Genomic DNA, 20,446 nt, shown 5'->3' on the forward strand with positions numbered 1-20,446 from the left:
AACAATAGCCAAAACATGGAAAGAGCCTAAATGTCCATCACCTGATGAGTGGATCAAGAAGATGTGGTGTATATATACACGATGGAGTACTACATGGCAATGAGAAAGAATGACATATGGCCATTTGTAGGAAAGTGGATGGACCTTGAGGGTGTCATGCTAAGCGAAATAAGTCAGGCGGAGGACAGATACCATATGTTTGCACTCGTAGGTCTAACAGGAAAACAGGAGAAACCTAATGGAGGACCAGGGGGAGGGGAAGAGGGAAAGAGAGTTGGGGAGAGAGAGGGACGCAGAACCTGAGAGATTATTGAATGCTGAGAATGAACTGAGAGTTGAAGGGGAAGGGGGTGATGGTGATGGTGGAGGGCACTTATGGGGAAGAGCACTAGGTGTTGTATGGAAACCAATTTGACAATAAAATACTAAAAAAAAACAAACACAACAATGTATAAAAAGAATTCCAAAAAATCAGCAGCAGAAAACAAAAAAACCTCCTGGAATAATAAGCAACCATGACAATGTTCTATATGGTTAACATATGAAAGTCAATTACTACTAGCAATGAACAAGTGAAATTTTAAATTACAAACCACTGTCATGGACATCACCATTGATATTAGCACTCCAAAATAATTAAAAAATTAAGTATAAGTCTAACAAAATATGTACACAATCTATGTGAGGAAAACTATAAAACACTGATGAAATAAATCAATAACTAAATAAATAGAGAGATATTTCATGTTCATGAATAGGAAGACTATCCCTAAGATTTCAGTATTTCCCAAATTGGTCTATAGACTCAATGCAATCCCAGTCAAAATCCTAGCAAGTTATTTTGTGGGCATTGACAAACTCATTCTAAAGTTATATATGGGGGAGGCACCCTCCCCCACCCCCAGAATAGCCAATACAATACTGAAGGAGAAGAACAAAGGTGGAGAACTGACACTACCCAACTGTAAGATGTAATATAAATGTACAGAAATCAAGTCAGTGTGGTATTGGTGAATGAACAGACAGATCAATGGAAGAGAACAGAAGCTCAGAAATAAACCTATGCAAATATGGTAAACTGATCTTTGATAAAGGAGCAAAGTCAACACAATGAAGGAAAGATAGTCTTTTAGTGCTGGAACAACTGGACATCTACTTGCAAATAATGAACTCAGAAACAGACCTTACACCCTTCATAAAAATTAATTCAAAATTGTCATAGACTTAGAACACCTATAATATAAAATAGGAGAAAAATCTAGATGGCCCTGAGCTTGGCAACAACATTTTAGGTACTCATGATCCACGAAGAAAAAACTTATAAGCTGAACTTCATTAAAATCACTTATTTTTGGTGAGAGACACTGTCAAGAGAATAAAAAGACATGCCAGAGACAAGGTAAAAATATTTAGAAAAGAGACTTCTAATAAAGGATTACTATCCTAAATGTATAAAGAACTCTTAAAACGCAGCAATAATATGAGCAACCCAACTGAAAAATGAGCCAAAGACATTAACAGTCACCTCCCTAAGGAAGATATACAGATGGCAAATAAACCTATGAATACATATTCCACATAATATGTCTTCAGGGAAATGCCAAGGAAAATAACAATGAGACACTTTATACCTCTTAGAGGGGCCGAAGTGCAGAACACTGACACCACTAAATGGTGTGATATGGAGCAGCAGGAACTCTTATTCACTGCTGGTGGTAATGCAAAATGGTACAGCCATATTTAGAAGATATTTTGATGGCTTCTTACAAAAGGAAACATATTCATACCATGTGAATCAGCAGTTATACTTTTTGATATTCACTCTAAGGAGATGAAAACTTATGTCCACACAAAAACTTGCACATGGTTTGTTTTTTTTTTATTTAGCAGCTTTATTTGTCATTGCTGAAACTTAGAAGCAACCAAGATGCTCCTCAGTAGGTGAATGGATAAATAAGTTGTGGTATATCCAGACAATGGAATATTATTCAGTGTTACAAAGAAATGAGCTATCAAGCTGTGAAAAAACATGGAGGAATACTAAATCCATATTACTAAGTGGAAGAAGCCATCTGAAATGGTTACATATAGTATGATTCCAGCTACATGAAATTCTGGAAAAAAACAAAACCACGGAGACAGTAAAAATATCAGGTTTGTATGTTTTTAATTGTCTTATGCATCTTTTATATTTGGCTGTTCCTGAGTTGTATCCTTTATAATAAACTGGTTAACCTAAAAATATAAAAGAAAAAAAAGGAATAAAAGATTGGTGGCTCTCAGAGATTGGGGGCATGGAGGGATGAATAGGCAGAGCACTGAGGATTTGGGGGGGGCAGAATGAAACCATTCTGTATAATATCATGGTGGAGACATGTCATTAACATTTGTCAAAGTCATAAATCATATGGAACTCCCCTATGAGGCAATTAAAAAAAAACCTCATAGACCATATAACTCAAAGATTGAATCCTAATATAAACTATGGACTTTGGGTGATAATGATGTGTTAAAGCAAGATCACAGATTCTAACAAATGTACCGCTTTGGTGGGGGATGGTGACAATGGGAAAGGCTGTGTCTGTGTTCGGGCAGAGGGTATATGGGAACTCTCTACTTTCTGTTCAATTCTGCTATGAACCTACAACTGCTTTAAAAAATAAAGTCTATTTCAAAAAACCCTCAGAAGTATTCCAGCTTTTCTGACTTTGATGTGGCTTTTCACCTTGGATGTAGTATTGGTGTTTTTATTTTCATTGTCATGCTTATACTTACTGTTACTATAATAAAACACAACAGAAAAAAATGAAAAGCAATTACCCAAGACTCTTTCTATCCTAATGTAGCAGGTATTTTTCATTTTTTTTTTGCTTATTGCTTTCATGTGCTATTTGCAAATAGCTTATTTAACACAGTTGATGTCAAGTATAAATTACAACCTATGGTCTTTTTTTGGCACTTGAAATTGTATTACAAATAGTTTTCTCCTCTTTGTCTTCATAATCATTTTTCAGAGCTGTGTTATATCCCATTATGTTAATGTACCATAATTTAATAAGCTTTTCCCTATTGTTGAACATGTACTCTATTATAGAAAATGCTATACTGAATATTCTTTGGGCACATACATTCTTTCTTCTGTTATATTATTCCCTTGGGAGAAATTTCCATATGTGGAATTGTTACAGCAAAAGCCATGAACATCTTTGCTTTTTTGCTACATATTACCATATTCCTTACAGAAGGAGTCTATACTGAAATGAGTAGAGTGTGAATGCATTAACTACAACTTTTCTTTTTTTGAATTAGATACTATAACTTCTAATGATGATTTATCAGCTATTGTAGAAATGTTTTAAAATTATTTAATCATTTTATTAAAAATATATCTTTAATAATAACATCTGTATAGTATAGTCAGTATTACCATATTTCCTGAGGGTAATCCTACACTCATTTATGTGTTTGAATATCAGTCTTACAAAGGAGAAAAAATAAATATTTGAGACAAGTTGATAAATGTTTGGCAATTACACCTTATATACAAAAGTACATGGTTTTGAACATTTGAAAATAGTACTATTTTTGAAACTATTTATTTTTATTTTTTGAGAGAGCATGCACATGTGCACAAGTGGGGGAGGGGCAGGACAGAAAGTCCTGCTTAAGCAGGCTCTACACCTAGCACTATACCTCACCATCTAACCCACACAATTACTTCAATTACTTGATGTTTCCAGGAAAAGCACTGCCTTTCACAGCGGTTTTACAGATTAGATGGCTCTAAAGTCCATTTTTGAGTATGCTTGATAATACTGAATTGAAAAAAACTCATTTGGTCAAAGTTAATATATTTCTATTCATTTAGGAAATTTCTTTTTAAAATTTATTTAAATTCAAGTGAGTTAACATATAGCGTAATAATGGTTTCAGGAGTAGAATTTAGTCATTCATCACTTACATATGACACACAGTACTCATCGCAACAAGTGCTCTCTTTAACGCCCCTGACCCATTTAGCCCATCCCCAAACCCAATACCCCTCTAGCAACCCTCAGTTGTTCTCCGTCTCTGAGTCTCTTACAGTTTGCCTCCATCTCTGTCTTTATCTTAGTTTTCCTTCCCTTCCCCTATGTTCACCTGTTTCTTAAATTTCACATTTGAGTGAGATCATATGATATGTCTTTATCTGACTGACTTATTTCACTTAGCATAATCCATTCTAGTTCCATCCATGTTGTTGCAAATGGCAAATTTTATTCTTTTTGATTGCCAAGTAATATTCCATTGTGTATATACACATCTTTATCCATTCATCAGTAGATGGATTTGGGCTCTTTCCATAATTTGGCTATTGTTGATGGCACCGCTATAAACATTTGGGTGCATGTGCCTCTTCAAATCAGCATTTTTGTATTCCCCTTTGGGTAAGGATAGTAGTACAATTGCTGGGTCATAGGGTAGTTCTATTTTTAATTTTTTGAGGAACCTTGATACTATTTTCCAGAGTGGCTGCACAAGTTTGTATTCTCATCAGCAATGCAAAAATGTTCTCCTTTCTCTGCATCCTTGCCAACATCTGTTGTTTCCTGAGTTGTTCATCTTAGCCATTCTAACAGGTATGGGGTGGTAAGTCATTGTGGTTTTGATATGTATTTCTTTGATGATGAGTGATAATATCTCTTCATCCAGTGTCTGTTAGCCATCTGGACGTATTCTTTGGAAATGTGTCTCTTCAGGTTTTCTGCCCATTTCTTCATTGGATTATTTTTTGGGGGGGAAGGGGTTGAGTTTGACAAGTTCTTTATAGATTTTGGATACTAACCCTTTACCTGATATGTAATTTGCAAATATCTTCCCACCATTTTATTGATTGCCTCTTACTTTTGTTGGTTGTTTCCTCTGCTGTGCAGAAGCTTTTTACCTTGATGCGATCCCAATAGTTCATGTTTACTTTTGTTTCCCTTGCTTCCGGAGACATGTCTAGTAAGAGTCTGTAGCAGCAGATGCCAAAGAGATTGCTATCAGTTTTCTCCTACAGTATTTTAATGGTTTCCTGTCTTACATTTAGGTCTCTCACCCATTTTGAATTTATTTTTGTGTATGTTATAAGAAAGTGGTCCAGGTTAATTCTTCTGTATGTCACTGTCCAGTTTTCCCAACACCATTTGCTGAAGAGACTGTCTTTTTTCCATTGTATATTCTTCCCTGCTTTGTCAAAGATTAGTTGGCCATATATTGTGTGTCCATTTCTGGGTACTCTATTCTGTTCCATTAATCTATGTGTCTGTTTTTGTTCCAGAATCATACTGTCTTGATGGTTACAGCCTTGTAATATAACTTGAAGTCTGGAATTGTGAACCCTCCAGTTTTGGTTTCCTTCTCAATATTACTTTGACTATTTGGGGTCTTTTCTGGATTCATACAAATTTTAGAATTGTTTGTTCTAGCTCCAAGAAGAATGCTGGTGTTATTTTGATAGGGGCTGCATTGAATGTATAGATTGTTTGGGGTAGTATAGACATTTTTACAATATTTGTTCTTTGAATCCATGAGCATGGAATGTTTCTCCATTCTTTGTGTCTTCTTTAATTTCTTTCTATAGTCTTCTGTATACATATCTTTTACCTCTTTGGTTAGGGTTATTCCTAGGTATTTTATGGGTTTTCGTGCAATTGTAAATGGGATCAAATCCTTGATTTCTCTTTCTACTGCTTTATTATAGGTATATAGAAATGCAACCGATTTCTATACTGCAACATTGCTGAATTCTGGATCAGTTCGAAAAGTTTTTTGGTAGAGTCGTTTACGTTTTCCATGTAGAGTATCATGTCATCTGCAAAAAGTGAAAGTTTGACTTCTTCCTTGCCAAAGGCTTCCTTTTCTTTGAAAGTCTTTTCTTTCTGTTTTCTGATTGCAGAGGCCAGGACTTCCAGTACTATGTGAACAATAGTGGTGAGGGTGGACATCTCTGTCATGTTCCTGACTTGAGGTCGAAAGCTCTAATTTTTTCCCCCTTGAGAAAGATATTAGCAGGGGGTCTTCCATATATGGCCTTTATGATCTTGAAGTATGTTCCTTCTATTCCTACTTTCTTGAGGGTTTCTATCAGGAAAGGATGCTGTATTTTGTCAAATGCTTTTTCTATATCTATTGAGAGGAACATGTGGTTCTTATCTTTTCTTTTATTAATGTGATGTGTCACATTGATTTGCATATATTGAACCACCCCTGTAGCTCAGGAATAAATCCTATTTGATCATGGTGAATAATTCTTTTAATGTATTGTTGAGTTCAATGTGCTAGTATCTTGTTGAGAGCTTTGCATTCATGTTCATCAGGGAGATTTGTCTGTAATTCTCTTTTTTAGTGGGATCTTTGTCTGGTTTTGGAATCAAGGTAATGCTTGCCTCATAGAATGACTTTGGAAAATTTCCTTCCATTTCTATTTTTTGGAACAGCTTCAAAAGAATAGGTATTAACTCTTCTTTAAATGTTTGGTAGAGGGGCACCTGGGTGGCTCAGTCGGTTAAGCATTTGGCTTCAGCTCAGGTCATGATCTCACAGTCAGTGGGTTCGAGCCCTGCATCGGGCTCTGTGCTGACAGCTAGCTCAGAGCCTGAAGCCTGCTTCAGATTCTGTATCTCCCTCTCTCTCTGCCCCTCCCCTGCTCAGGCTGTCTCTCTCTGTCTCTCAAAAATAAATAAAAAACAATAAAATTTTTTTAAATAAATAAATAAATGTTTGGTAGAATTGTCCTGAGAATTTATCAGCCCTGGAGTCTTGTTTGTTGGGAGATTTTTGATTATGAATGCAATTTCTTTACTGGTTATGGGTCTCTTCCAATTTTCTATTTCTTCCTGTTTCAATTTTGATAAGTTTGTGAATTTCTAGAAATTTATCCATTTCTTCCAGATTTCCCAATCTGTTGGCATATAATTGCTCATAACACTCTATTATTATTGTTTGTATCACTACAGAGTTGGTTGTGATCTCTCCTCTTTCATTCATAATTTTATTTATTTGGGTTCTTTCTTTTCTCTTTTTGATAAATCTGGCTATCAGGTTATCAATTTTGTTATTTTTTTTTCCAAAGAACTAGTTCCTAGTTTCGTTTTTCTGTTTTACTGTTTTTTTTTTTTAATTTCAATATCATTGATTTCTCTTCTAAGCTTTATAATTTCCCATCTTCTGCTGGTTTTGGGCTCTATTTGCTGCTCTTTTTATAGCTCCTTTAGGTGTAAGGTTAGGTTGTTTATTTGAGACATTTCTTCCTTCTTCAGGAAAGCCTGGATTGCTACATACTTCCCTCTTATGACTGCCTTTGCTGCATCCAAAAAGGTTTGGCCTGTCATGTTTTAATTTTCTTTCACTTCCATGAATTTTTTTTATTTCCTCTTTAATTTCTTGGTTAAACCATTTATTCTTCAGTAGGATGTTCTTTAATCTCCAAGTATGTGTGTTCTTTCCAAATTTTTTTCTTGTGACTGATTTCAAGATTCATAGCACTGTGGTCTGAATACATGCATGGTATGATTTTGATATTTTTCTACTTGTTGAGGGCTGATTTGTGACCCAGTGTGTGGTCTATTCTGGAGAATGTTCCATGTGCATTCAAGAAGAATGTGCATTCAGCTGCTTTAGGAAGAAATTTTCTCAATATATCTGTTAAATTCATCTGTATTACCAGTGTGTCATTCAAAGCCATTGAATGTCATTCAAAGCCATTGTTTCCTTGCTAATTTTCTGCTTAGATGATCTATCCATTGCTGAAAGTGGGTTGTTAAAGTTCCCTACTATTATCATATTTTATCAATGAGGTTTTTTTTTAATTTTTTTTAATGTTTTATTTATTTTTGATACAGAGAGAGATAGAGCATGAGAGAGGAAGGGTCAGAGAGAGAAGGAGACACAGAACCGGAAGCAGGCTCCAGGCTCTGAGCTAGCTGTCAGCACAGAGCCTGACGCGGGGCTCGAACTCATGAACGTGAGATCTGACCTGAGCCGAAGTCGGAGGCTTAACCGACTGAGCTACCCAGGCGCCCCATCAATGAGTTTCTTTATGTTTATGATTAATGGGTGTTTCCGAGTTGGGAGCATAAATTTACAATTGTTAGATCTTGTAGATAGACCCCTTAATTATGATATAGTGCCCTACTTCATCTCTTGTTACAGCCATTGCTTTAAAATCCAGTTTGTTTTATATAAGTATGGATCTGACTTTCTTTTGATGTCCATGAGCATGATAGATGGTTCCCCATCCACTCACTTCCAATCTGCAGGTGTCTTTAGGTCTCAAATGAATCTCTTGTAGGCAACATATAAATGGGTATTGGTTTTTATCCATTTGTATACCCTATATCTTTTGATTGGAATATTTAGTTCCATTTACATTCAGAATGATTATTGAAAGATACTAATTTAGTATCATTGTGTTGCCTGTAAAGTTGGTGTTTCTGGTGATGTTCTCTTTCCTTTCAATCCTTTTTAGCTTTGGTCTTTTTTGTTTTGTTTTGTTTTCCACTCAGAGTCCTGCTTAAAATTCCTTGCAAGCTGTTTTAGTGGTCACAAACTCCTTTAGTTTCTGTTTGGGAAACTCTTTATCTCTCCTTCTATTCTGAATGAGAGCTTTACTGGATAAAGAATTCTTGGCTGCATATTTTTTCAATTCAGTACATTGAATAAATCTTGCCACTCCTTTCTGGCCTGCCACGGTTCTGCAGACAGATCTGTTGTGAACCTGATCTATCTTCCCTTGTTGGTTAGTTTTTGTTCTTTTTTCCCTTGCTGCTTTCATGATTCTTTCTTTGTCTGTGTGTTTTGTGAATTTGATTATGATATGCCTTGATGATGGTCGGTTTTTGTTGAATCTAATGGGAGTTCACTGTGCTTCTTGGATTTTGATATCTGTGTTCTTCCCCAGATTAGGGAAGGTTTCAGATATAACCTGCTCACATAAACCTTCTCTCATTTGGGCAATTTCTAAATACATTCTCCAAGTAAATGCTCAGAAACATTGGTCTGGCCTGTACCTTTCTAACAAATGTACGGATTTCATAATGAATTAAAATAGAATTTCTTTTCACTATCTAAGATTTACTTGGTGGTTGCCTTAAGGCATCAGAAATTTATAAGTTGTTTTAGATATTTTTTTTTCTGGACTAAGCAGAATTAAATTTCTATAGAGATATTACTCTAAGATTTGGGGTAAAACTGACTCTGATGTTCACAAATAGGAAAATTCAACTATTTTACTTTTCATAGGCCTACCAATGTCCAAAGTGAATATCTGTGTCGGAAAGTAAAAATATATGAAATCGATGAACACATTTTCCCAGAGAGGTCAGCTTTTTGCATGGATAATTAATACTTAAGGATTCAGAAAACTTATTAAGATAAATCATTAGGGAGATAGACTATTTACTGTGTCCCAAGTAATACATATATTTTATTAATATATATTTGAGCAAGTCAGAATTAAAGATAAAATTATTAACTTAAACTGAAATACATTTTTTGTTTCAATATCATGCATAAAATCACACTAAAAACATAATACATATGTGTATTGCATATGGTATTGGAAATTGGAAATCATTCTGGAGACAGATACATTATGCCAAAACATAAGTGATATCTTTTTGTAGAAGAAATTTCCTTCACTTGTTTAAGTCTTTGATAATACAATTGGACAATTTTTTTTTACTTTGGCCTAAATACTAGAGCAAAACTGTTTAAAATGTTCATTATGCTTATATCATATATTTATCATTTTTTAAAAAGCCAAGTTTTATTTTTTTCTTGCATCTATAGTGATTTTTCATTGTAATAATGAATAGAATATTTTGGTCAAATCCATTTATATATACATACATGTGCAAACATACACACATTTTTAAAATATTTAAATAAGATTCATAATTATTTTGTGATAGGTGTTTGGTAATAAAGTTATGCTTTTTTACGCTTCCCAATTATTACTATAGAGAAGAAATAATGGTGTTCAGAAATGTGCTTGTTAAGCCAGGATCCACTGGAAACAGAGTGAGTTATTGGTTTTAATGATTTAAAGGGTTCAATTTCTGGCACAGGGATTTCTCTCCCATGTTCATGATCTTGAATTTTTTGTCATCAGTTATCCCTGTGCTCTGGTATGGGGATAATTTTGTGGCTTGGGGAAGCACTTGTGCAAAATGAAATACACTGTGTAGAAATCAATGCTCCAGTTCTGTCTCTACTTTAAGTAATTTCCTCGTCGTCCTCCTCCTCCTCCTCTTCTTCCTTTTGGTAATCGGTAACCAAAGAATGGTGGTTTACTCTCTCATTTCAAATTCTTGTTTCCCCATGAATAAATTACCGAAGTTAAACAGCATCCCTGAATCTTATTTTGTCAACAGTAAAATAGAGATGTTGATAATAATACTTATTATGTATTAAATTATCTTAATAATAGTACCCTCACTGCTTGTTGGAATTTTTAAATGAATTAATGAATGTGATAAGTTTAGAGGCAGTACCTCAAATATAGCAACCTTTCTATGAGTGTTACTTATTATCACTGTCACTCTAATTAATAATTTAATATTACTCAAATAATAGCATTTTATTTTCACAAAAAGCACAGTATCTGGCTTATTACTTCATGGTCTTTCCTTCTTCCCTCTCCTGAACTCTGCATTGTATTAGAAGCTGTAAATGTACTTAAAAGAAAAATATCACTTTGGAGTTGAATAGAAAATATTATTCAAGTATGAAACAAGGGATTGAGGTTATAAGTGAAGATAACTATAACCATCTTCTAACCGAAGATAAAAATGTTTTGAAAATCAGCTCTGATGATCAAAAGAATAAAGTATTTCCACGTGAGGTTAAACAAATGAACTAGATCTTAAATATTTTAAAATGACTTCTTAAAGAACAATTGATCTAAGACCACATATTATGGGTTTAACTTTTCTTCATTAGGGCTAAGTTTGAACCCATCTTCAGACTTTAGAATAAGATTCATCACTTTTCTCTACAGGAGTCAGTGAAGTTAAGATGGAAGGGTCAGGCTTTTAAATCAGACAATCCCTGATCAAAGCTGTAATGCCGACTCTGGTGCTCAGTAACTGAGCGACTCTGAGCAAATTACATAGCTTTCAGGTGCCTTGGATTTTCAAAAGATGAAATATAAATAACAAGTGCTTATTTGAAATAATGCTAATACTAAACTCTTATAATGATATGTACAATAAATAATAAGCAATATATAATCATATATAAATAAATAATTATATTATATGTAAATATACAAATTATATATTATCCACATATAATATATGTATATATATAAATAATTAGGGAAGGCTTATCTTCCAAATCTAATTAATTAATAAATGTTTTATGAAGACATTAATTTTCTTTATAGAAAGCAACTCTGGAAGGGCATGGTTTACAGCATGCATAGAAAAACACATAGAAAAATTTCACATAGAAAAATACAGCATACAAAGACAAACTTCTTCATCTAAGGTTTTAAGTCTGAGAGATTCGTAACAGCTTCCTGGAATTCTGTATTGAGAGAGATATTCAAAATAGGTTCAGAATCAACATAAGAGTAGACCATAATTGATTATTCCGTTAAATCAAATATTTTTAACACACTCCAGTACTGGGCTGACCTGCTTAGCTGTTCTATTTGAATACATCATTATACCAGAAGTATTATAAAAACAAAAAAAATTATACCAAGCTGCATGAAAGACAAACCACTAAAACGCAAAGATAAACACAAAATTTACAGAAATTTTATACATACAGAGATAATAAATAGGACTTCTAATTTCTCATTGAAAATAGGAGTTCAGAAAACCGAATTTTATATCCTATGAAATATCTTTTAAGAACAAAGGTAAAATAAAGATATTTTTAGATAAATTAAAACCAACAAAGTATGTTGCCAGCAGACAGACCTACATTACAAGAAATGTTAAAGTTTTTCAGGCCATAGGGAAATGATACCAGATAGAAATTTGCTCTTTAGGAAATACTACCAGAAATGGTAAATAAATGGGTTAAAATAAAAGATTAGCTTATTAGTTTATTTGTTGTTTATTTATAATACATATGATTATTTTTTAAATTTTTTATTATGTTCATTTATTTTGAGAGAGAGACAGAGACAAAGTGAGAGGGGCCAGAGAGAGGGAGACAGAATCTGAAGCGGGCTCCAGGCTCTCAGCTGTCACTGCAGAGCCTGACATGAGGCTGGAACTCACTAGTGAGACATCATGACCTGAGCTGAAGCTGGACGCTCCCCCAAGTGAGCCACCCAGGCACCCCAATATATATGACTGTTTAAAACAACACTGTACCATACTGTGTGGTTAGTAACATACATAGATGTAATACACATAGAAATCACAGTGCAAGGTAGTTAATTTCAAGGTTCTTACATTTTATATTAAGAGTATGTGAACTCTCATTAACTTTGGGAGACATTACAGAAACAAACCTCTAACTATTAATACCAAGAGATATAGCAAAGAGTCAAAAGATAAAAGAGAATGTTAAAAAAAATCAATTAACATGAAGAAATGTCAAAAATGAGCAACAGAGGAATAAGAAACAGAGATTATAAACAGAAAACAATTAGTAAAATAGGATAAACATAATCATATCTACAATTACATAAATTTATCCATATATGTAATTACAGAAATGTAAATAACCAATTACTATACCTAACATGCATATATAAGTGAAAAGGAAAAAATAATCTCAGTAAGACCTAAATATATGCTGTTTAAAAGTGATACACTTAATGAGAGGCATGTGTGGCTCAGCTGGCTAGGTGTCCGACTCTTGGTTTCAGCTTGGGTCATGATCTCATGGTTCATGGATTCTAGTTCTGCATCAGGCTCTGTACTGACAGTGTGGAGCCCGCTTGGGATTCTCTCTCTTTCTCTCTCTCTCTTTTCCCTTCCCTACTCATGCTCACTCTCTCTCTTTCCTTCTCAAAATAAATAAATAAACTTAAAAACAAGAAGTGATGCACTTAAAATATAAACACACACAGAATGAATGAAGAGAATGCAAAAAGAAATGCCACGTAAATAATAAGGATAACATCAGATGATGAAGATAAAACCTGTTACCTGAGATTAAATCAGATATTTCAAAATGATAAATGGATTAATTCTGCAGAAAAACATTTAAAAAATACGTCTGCTTCTAAAAGCCAAGGTTCAAAACACATAAAGTAAAAACTGACAGGTATAAAGAGAAAAATAAATAAATCCAAAAGCATATTTTGGGATATTGATACCACTCTTGCAGTAACTGATAGAACGGCCAGACAAAAGATTAGTAAAGACATAGAACATCCTTAACCATGTTGACCAAACTGACATGTATAGAACACTACATTTAACAGTTGCCACATGCACATTTTTAGAGAGGCACAGTGTACATTCAACAAGATAGGACATATGCTAAGGCATAAAAACAATCTCAATAAGTTATGAAAGACTGAAATCTGGGAGAGTTTATCTGTGATCACATGGACTTAAAATTAAAATCAGTAACAATGTTTTATCTAGAACAATCTTTTCCCAAACATTTGGAAGTATGAAAAAATCAAGAAAAGCCATGGTGAAAGGAAAAATAGAAAAGGTAATTTTTTTGAACAATAATGAAAATATAACCATTTATACGATTCAGCTAAATCATACTTGGAAAGAAATTTTTATCTTTAATATTTTATAATACCCAAGGGATACAGAAGTGCTGATGCATAGGGGCACATGTACCCCAATGTTCATAGCAGCAATGTCAACAATAGCCAGATCATGGAAAGAGCCTAAATGTCCATCACCCAATGAATGGATCAAGAAGATGTGGTTTATATATACAATGGAATACTACACGGCAATGAGAAAGAATGAAATTTGGCCATTTGTAGTAAAGTGGATGGACCTCGAGGGTGTCATGCTAAGTGAAATAAGTCAGGCAGAGAAGGACAGATACCATATGTTTGCACTCATAGATCTAACAGGAGAACAGGAGAAACCTAATGGAGGACCATGAGGAGGGGAAGGGGGAAAGAAAGTTGGGGAGAGAGAGGGACACAAAACCTGAGAGACTATTGAATACTGAAAATGAACTGAGGGTTGTAGGGGAGGGGGAGGGGAAAAAGAGGTGGTGGATGAGGGAGGAGGGCACTTGTGGAGAAGCACTGGGTGTTATATGGAAACCAATTTGACACTAAACTATTTTTAAAAAAAGATAAGGAAAAAAAAGAAAAAATTTTTATAATAGAAAAGAAAGATACAAAATAAATGATCTAAAGCAGAGTGTGGTAAAAAGAGTTGGTGGGCCAAATCCTGGAGAGACTTTTTTTTAAAGTTTTTTTAAAATTATTTTTAAGAGAGAGAGAAAGAGAGAGAGACAGAGCATGAGTAGGGGAGGAGCAGAGAGAGAGGGAGACACAGAATCTAAAGGAGTCTCCAGGCTCTGAGCTGTCAGCACAGAGCCCAATGCAGGGCTCAAACCCACAAACCATGGAAAAGACTTTTTTTATAGCCCATCAAATAGAATTGTTTTAGATTTTTAAATGGATATATTTTAAATAGTCACATACCTTTATATAGAATATCTTCAATATGCGTATCTATAAAAATGCATATCTATATAATATCCTCAAGCTGCAAAACTCTAACTATGAACTCTTTGGCTCTTTACCAAAGAAATTTACTTATTCAACCATGACCTAAAGTTTTATTTTAAGAAACTAGAAAAAGAAAGGCTAAGTAACCCAAAGAAGAAAAACATAAATAATAAAGATGGGGACAGACATCTGTGAAATATAAAAGAGTACAGACAACACAGTGAATATTTGACTCTCTGAAAGGATCAACAAAATTCATAAGCCTTTACTCAGATTGATCAAGAAAAATGAGAAAGGGTAAAAATTGCCAATATGAGACTTTGAACAGTGGATATTAGCAGAGATGTAACAGATACTAGATGATTCAAAAGGTAATATTATAAACAATTTTATGTTAACAAATTTAACAATTAAGCTAAACTGAACAAATACCTTGTAAGGCACAACTTATCATAATTCACACAAGATGGATTAGAAAAATGAAATGGCTTATATCTATTAAAGTAATGGCATTCTTTTGTAACTGAAGATTGGGCACATCTACAGTGGTGCCAGAAGAGGGTAAGGAGGAGAAGGGGAGAAAGGTGAGAGAGAGAAAGAACTAGACTAGATGCCTTGCTTCCCTGATGAATTCTTTGAAAGATGTCTCCAGTTCATTTTTCTAGACACCTCCCTTCATCATTCATGTGGTACAATCTCATTTCATGTATGAGGCTCCTCTCTCTCTCTCTCTCTCTCTGTATTTATTTTGGGAGAGAGTGAGCATGCATACAAGCAGGGGGAGAAAAGAGAGAGAGGGAGAGAGAATCCCAAGCAGGCTCTTCACTGTCAGCTCATAGCTCGACCTGGGGCTGGATCTCACCAACCATGAGATCATGACCTGAGCTGAAATCAAGAGTCAGACATTTGACTGAGCCACCCAGGTGCCCGTCATGTATGAAGTTTCCCTTAAGAGACTCATTACTCCCCAGCTTTGAAATGCCCATGCTGTACCCTGAAAAGAACCCCACGTGTGACTCTAACTCTCTTGTCCTACTCCTTTGGTTTCCTTTACCCACATCAATACCGCATAATACCGTAGTTTATTTCTACTTCTCTACATTATATCTCATAACGTCTTCTGTCCCCAAATGGCCCATATCCTGCTGTCTTCATAGAGACCAAAAGGGTAGAAAGGAGGCCAGAAGGAAAGCAGGTTTGCGCACAAGGGAAGAAAAAATACATGATCTTTTAAGTGATTTTATTTATATTTAGCTTCATTCCAAGGCTAGTGATGAGATTATAGATTACCAAGCTAAAAAGCCCATAGGGGCCAGCAGGAAACACAAGATGTGTGCTTCAAGCTAGATGTGAGAACAAAACATGACGGAGATTTTGGCAGCCTGGAGAATGCGTTGTCTTCATAATGGCATTTAAAGTTTCCTCTGTTTTTGCCTTTTTAGGACAGCCCACTTCAAATTAGTCTGGTTGGCTGTTAGATGGTTGCCTATAATTTAGTCACATTGTATAAATTTTTGCCATTTTGAATTGTTCCATTTTATGTACTTATAAATTTGCAAGAATGCTAATTTCTAAGAGAAGATAAAAGGTCACTGCATCTACACCACACAAATCTTTGTGAAAAAAATTGAGCAAAAGCACATATGAAAAGTTAAAGAATGATTCATGATGGACATAAAAATACAAAGACCACTGAGGTATATATTTCTGAACATTTGTTTAACTTTTGACAAGTAACAAAACACAGAGCCACCAGATACATTGTTTCACAATCCTGACGGAAACTCTGAATGAGGCACGGTCATATTTATTTTATTCATTTTTAATTTTTTAAGTTTATTTATTTTGAGAGACAGAGAGAGCAAAGGAGAGTCAGAGAGAGAGAGGGAGAGAGGGAATCCCAGGCAGGCTCTGTGCTGTCAGAGCGGAGCCCGAGGCAGGACTTGACAAACCATGAAATGATGACCTGATTGAAACCAAGAGTCAGATGCTCAACTGGCTGAGCCATGCAGGACCCCTAATTAATTTAGCTGTATTATTCTAACTTCTCATGAAATGAATTTAGAATGGCTAAGATTAAGTAAATAAGGCAGAATTTAAAAAATATTTAAGCAAGAGATGAGGCCTTAAGTTTTGGAAATAAAACAGATTGGAAGATGAATTTGTAACAAAGTTACACACATTTGTTAAAGATAGACACTAATTTTTCTCTAAGCTAATAAACCACTATTAATAATATAACTCATAGTGCACATAAGATAAAAACCCATGCTTAGAGTGAATCTATTTCTAGAAGAAAAACCAAAAATGAATTTCTCTTATGGGTCCTCATAAAGGGTATATAGATAATCTGATAAAAAGTGTTATCAATAACAATTGATCAGTACATGTCATGATAACCATAATAGACTCCTTTTTTAAGAGAGACAGAGAGCACATGGGGAGAGCAGCAGAGGAAGAGAGAGAGAGAGAGAGAGAGAGAGAGAGAGAGAGAGAGAGAGAGAGAGAGAGAGAGAGAATCTTAATCCATGTTTACCGTGGAGCCCAATGCAGGCCTCCATACTGAAGACCCTGGGAAAATGATCTGAGCTGAAATCAAGAGCTGGATGCCCAACCAACAGAGCCACCCAGGCGCCCCATAACAGATTATTTTTATGAAGTTCCTTATACTATAAACTGATGCAGAAGTAGAAATGAAAGAACAGATTAGGCTCTTGCAAAAAGAGGGAACTGAGTTGAGACTTTGATAATCATCACATTTAACAATGACATACAATCTGCTTCAATTCTTTCTAAGTTATCCATTATAATCCACAATTTTCAGTTGATAAAAATTATATTAGAGACAACAGTGCTTGACCATAACAATACACCTAATTAGTGAGAGGGCCAATATTTAAAGTGGTCTAGCCGGATTCAAAACGCAAATTCTTCCCATTATACCACGTCCATTAGGTAGATAAGGAGGCAGAGTTGAGTTCTCAAGGATGAATCCTTAGCCATTTTCAGTACTCAAAACTCTCAATTCTAAAGTATTAAAAATAATTTTAGGGGCACCTGGGTGGCTCAGTCAGTTAAGTGTCCGACTTCAGTTTAAGTCATGATCTCACCGTTTCCGGGTCAGAGCCCTGCACTGGGCTCTGTGCTAACAGCTCTCAGACCTGGAGCCTGCTTTGGATTCTGTGTCTCCCTCTCTGCTCCTCCCCCATTCATGCTCTGTCCCCCTCTGTCTCTCAAAAATAAATAAGAGTTAAAATAATTAATTCTAAAATTGTTTGTTTTCATTTTTAGCACTAGCTTTCAAAGCATTTCTATCCCTATAAATGTATATTCCTATAAACCCTACGCTCAGTGACCACTTCTAGTCCGGAGGAAGCTGTGGCACTGAAGCTGATTGTTATCTCCCTTACAGAAGTTACAATGTTGCAGCCTAATGGCACTAAGGATGAAAGTTTTGTGATCGTATAGCCTGAGGGTATCAGAAGTGATATATGATACACCAATCTTGTTCATATTTTTTTTAATTTAGGGTTAAAAAAAAACAAGCAAAAGTCTTCTGGCATTTGAAAGCAAGTAGGCTTTTATCTATTATTAATTCACATAAGAAAACAGCTATGATGGCAAAGGCCAGATCCTTATACATAGGCTATAAATATGGATGAATAATTCATTTTTCTATTAATGTTAAATTTATAGTCTAATGATTTCACTCTATTTTTTCTTTTCCTAGAAGGACAGGCACCAAGGAAAATACTGCACTGTCAACAGTCAGAACATGAAGCACTGCAGGAAGCAAAATGAGATTTACTATACACATATTTTTCTTATTGGATTGGTCTCCTTTTCATAGACTCCATATTATGACTCACTAGAAGGTTCTGGAAAACCATATCTTTTCTAGAGATAACCTTATGTATGAGGAGGTATTTGCCTCTCCATCAGGCAACATGTGGTCTGAGAGCTGCCAGACGGCCCCGTGCCTCATGTTACTGGGGCTGTAATCTAGGGCATTTTCTCCTGAAATTCCTCATTAAAATGCAAATCTGTTTTCCCAGCTCTCAACTTTTCACCCCAAGTCAGATAATAAAACCGATAGTCAAAACTTAACATTTATTTTCTATACTAGGAGGTCTTCAGTGTTCCTTCTGAGATGATTTAATTTTAAGACTCTGAGAGGGATTCATTCCAATGAAAAGGTTATTCCTAAAACCAATTTTCACTGGCCAGTCACTGTAATCTGGAATGAAAAGGTCAATCAGATAGATGCTACCTCCCCTTGGTACCCAGTGGATGCGTGCCTGTACCAAACACAGGAATGTGTACATCATACACACCCAGCTTGTTAAAGCAGATTACACATATCTACTGAAGAATACCTAACACACACACAAAATCAAAACCAAAAATCAACAAGTACCTCTCAACTGCACAGGTACTCCACACATTTAAATCCATCTTTTCTTCTCCACTCCAATGCACTTCTTGATGCTGGGCATCATAGATTATATTCATATTACAATATCATTCTAATTCTTCATGATACAAACTGGGTAAGTTGGCATAGTGGACAGTAGGAATATTTCTGGAATCTATTTTTATATCATAAAGCTGGTAGTACCCTAATTATAAGCAGAAGTGATTCTAAATTATATACATAATTGACATATAGTTACATGTAATTATATAAATAATATGGTGGCTCTGAATTACATATATATAAACAAACCCAAACTATTTCTCTGATTCACATTTCTTTTAGCCAAAATGAAAATTTTTCTGCTTATTCCAGAGACCAGGAGGTTGGAATGGAAAGAAATGGCACTTAGATAGGAATACTTATCTGTAGATGTAAGTAGGTTAGAATATCCTACTTTGCAAACTTTACAAAAATTTTGTGACCACACGAACCCAATGTTAGAGCCCTCCCAAAGGTCCCTTTATTTGAGTGGACTTAAGGTTTAAGCTTCATTAGCTTTTTAGGAAATAGACACCTGTGTCCTGTGGTAACATTTCGGATAAAGAAGAGTCGGGAAAGTTCGATGCCATGTCCCTTGGATGAACAATACAGCAAGGGCAAAGGCACACCTGAAGTTTCACAAAGAATCCCAAATTATTGCAAAGGGTGCTAGGTACTAAAAAGCCTATTAGTATGATGACGGCGATAATGAAGCTGTTAATGAAATACCTAGAATGGAAAGCTCCATGTCTTTTCTCAAAAATATAACTACACTAGAAATCATTAAATTTCTTAAATCAATTTAGTTCATTTAATACTTAATTCATTCTCAGTACAGTCTCTTTTCAAAAACATAAAGCCTTTCAAGGAGTGATCTACACTATCATTAAATAATGTAAGTATCAGCTTAAGCTTTATATGATCATCTTTCACATCCTTTTTACAAGGCAGTTTTATCTGTGCTTCTTAATCCTTTAAGAGAAAGTAACTTTTTAAATGATTTCAGTTAATTGTTTAATTAGATATGTAAAATGCTTCCCAAGAACATTGTCTCAAGAACACAATTCCATTGTATCAATGCATATTTCACTACTGAAAATATCTCTAATTCCAAAGCTACTATATATTCATGAGGTTGAATTTGTGTCTAGGAGGAGTGGGTAATGAAAGATTCGGTGAGTTAGAGGTTAGGAAGGGACTTGGAAAGTTCATTAACCACACTTTTGTGCTTTTAGTCATATTTCTCATGATGCCAGATAAAATTCATATTAACCACCTGAAAAGAGGACTCCTTTTCCTAATTTTATAGTGCCTTTTATTATGTTCCTACTATATGCCAA

The sequence above is a fragment of the Suricata suricatta genome, chromosome 13 (assembly GCF_006229205.1).
Source record: "Suricata suricatta isolate VVHF042 chromosome 13, meerkat_22Aug2017_6uvM2_HiC, whole genome shotgun sequence".
Taxonomy (NCBI): Eukaryota; Metazoa; Chordata; class Mammalia; order Carnivora; family Herpestidae; genus Suricata; species Suricata suricatta.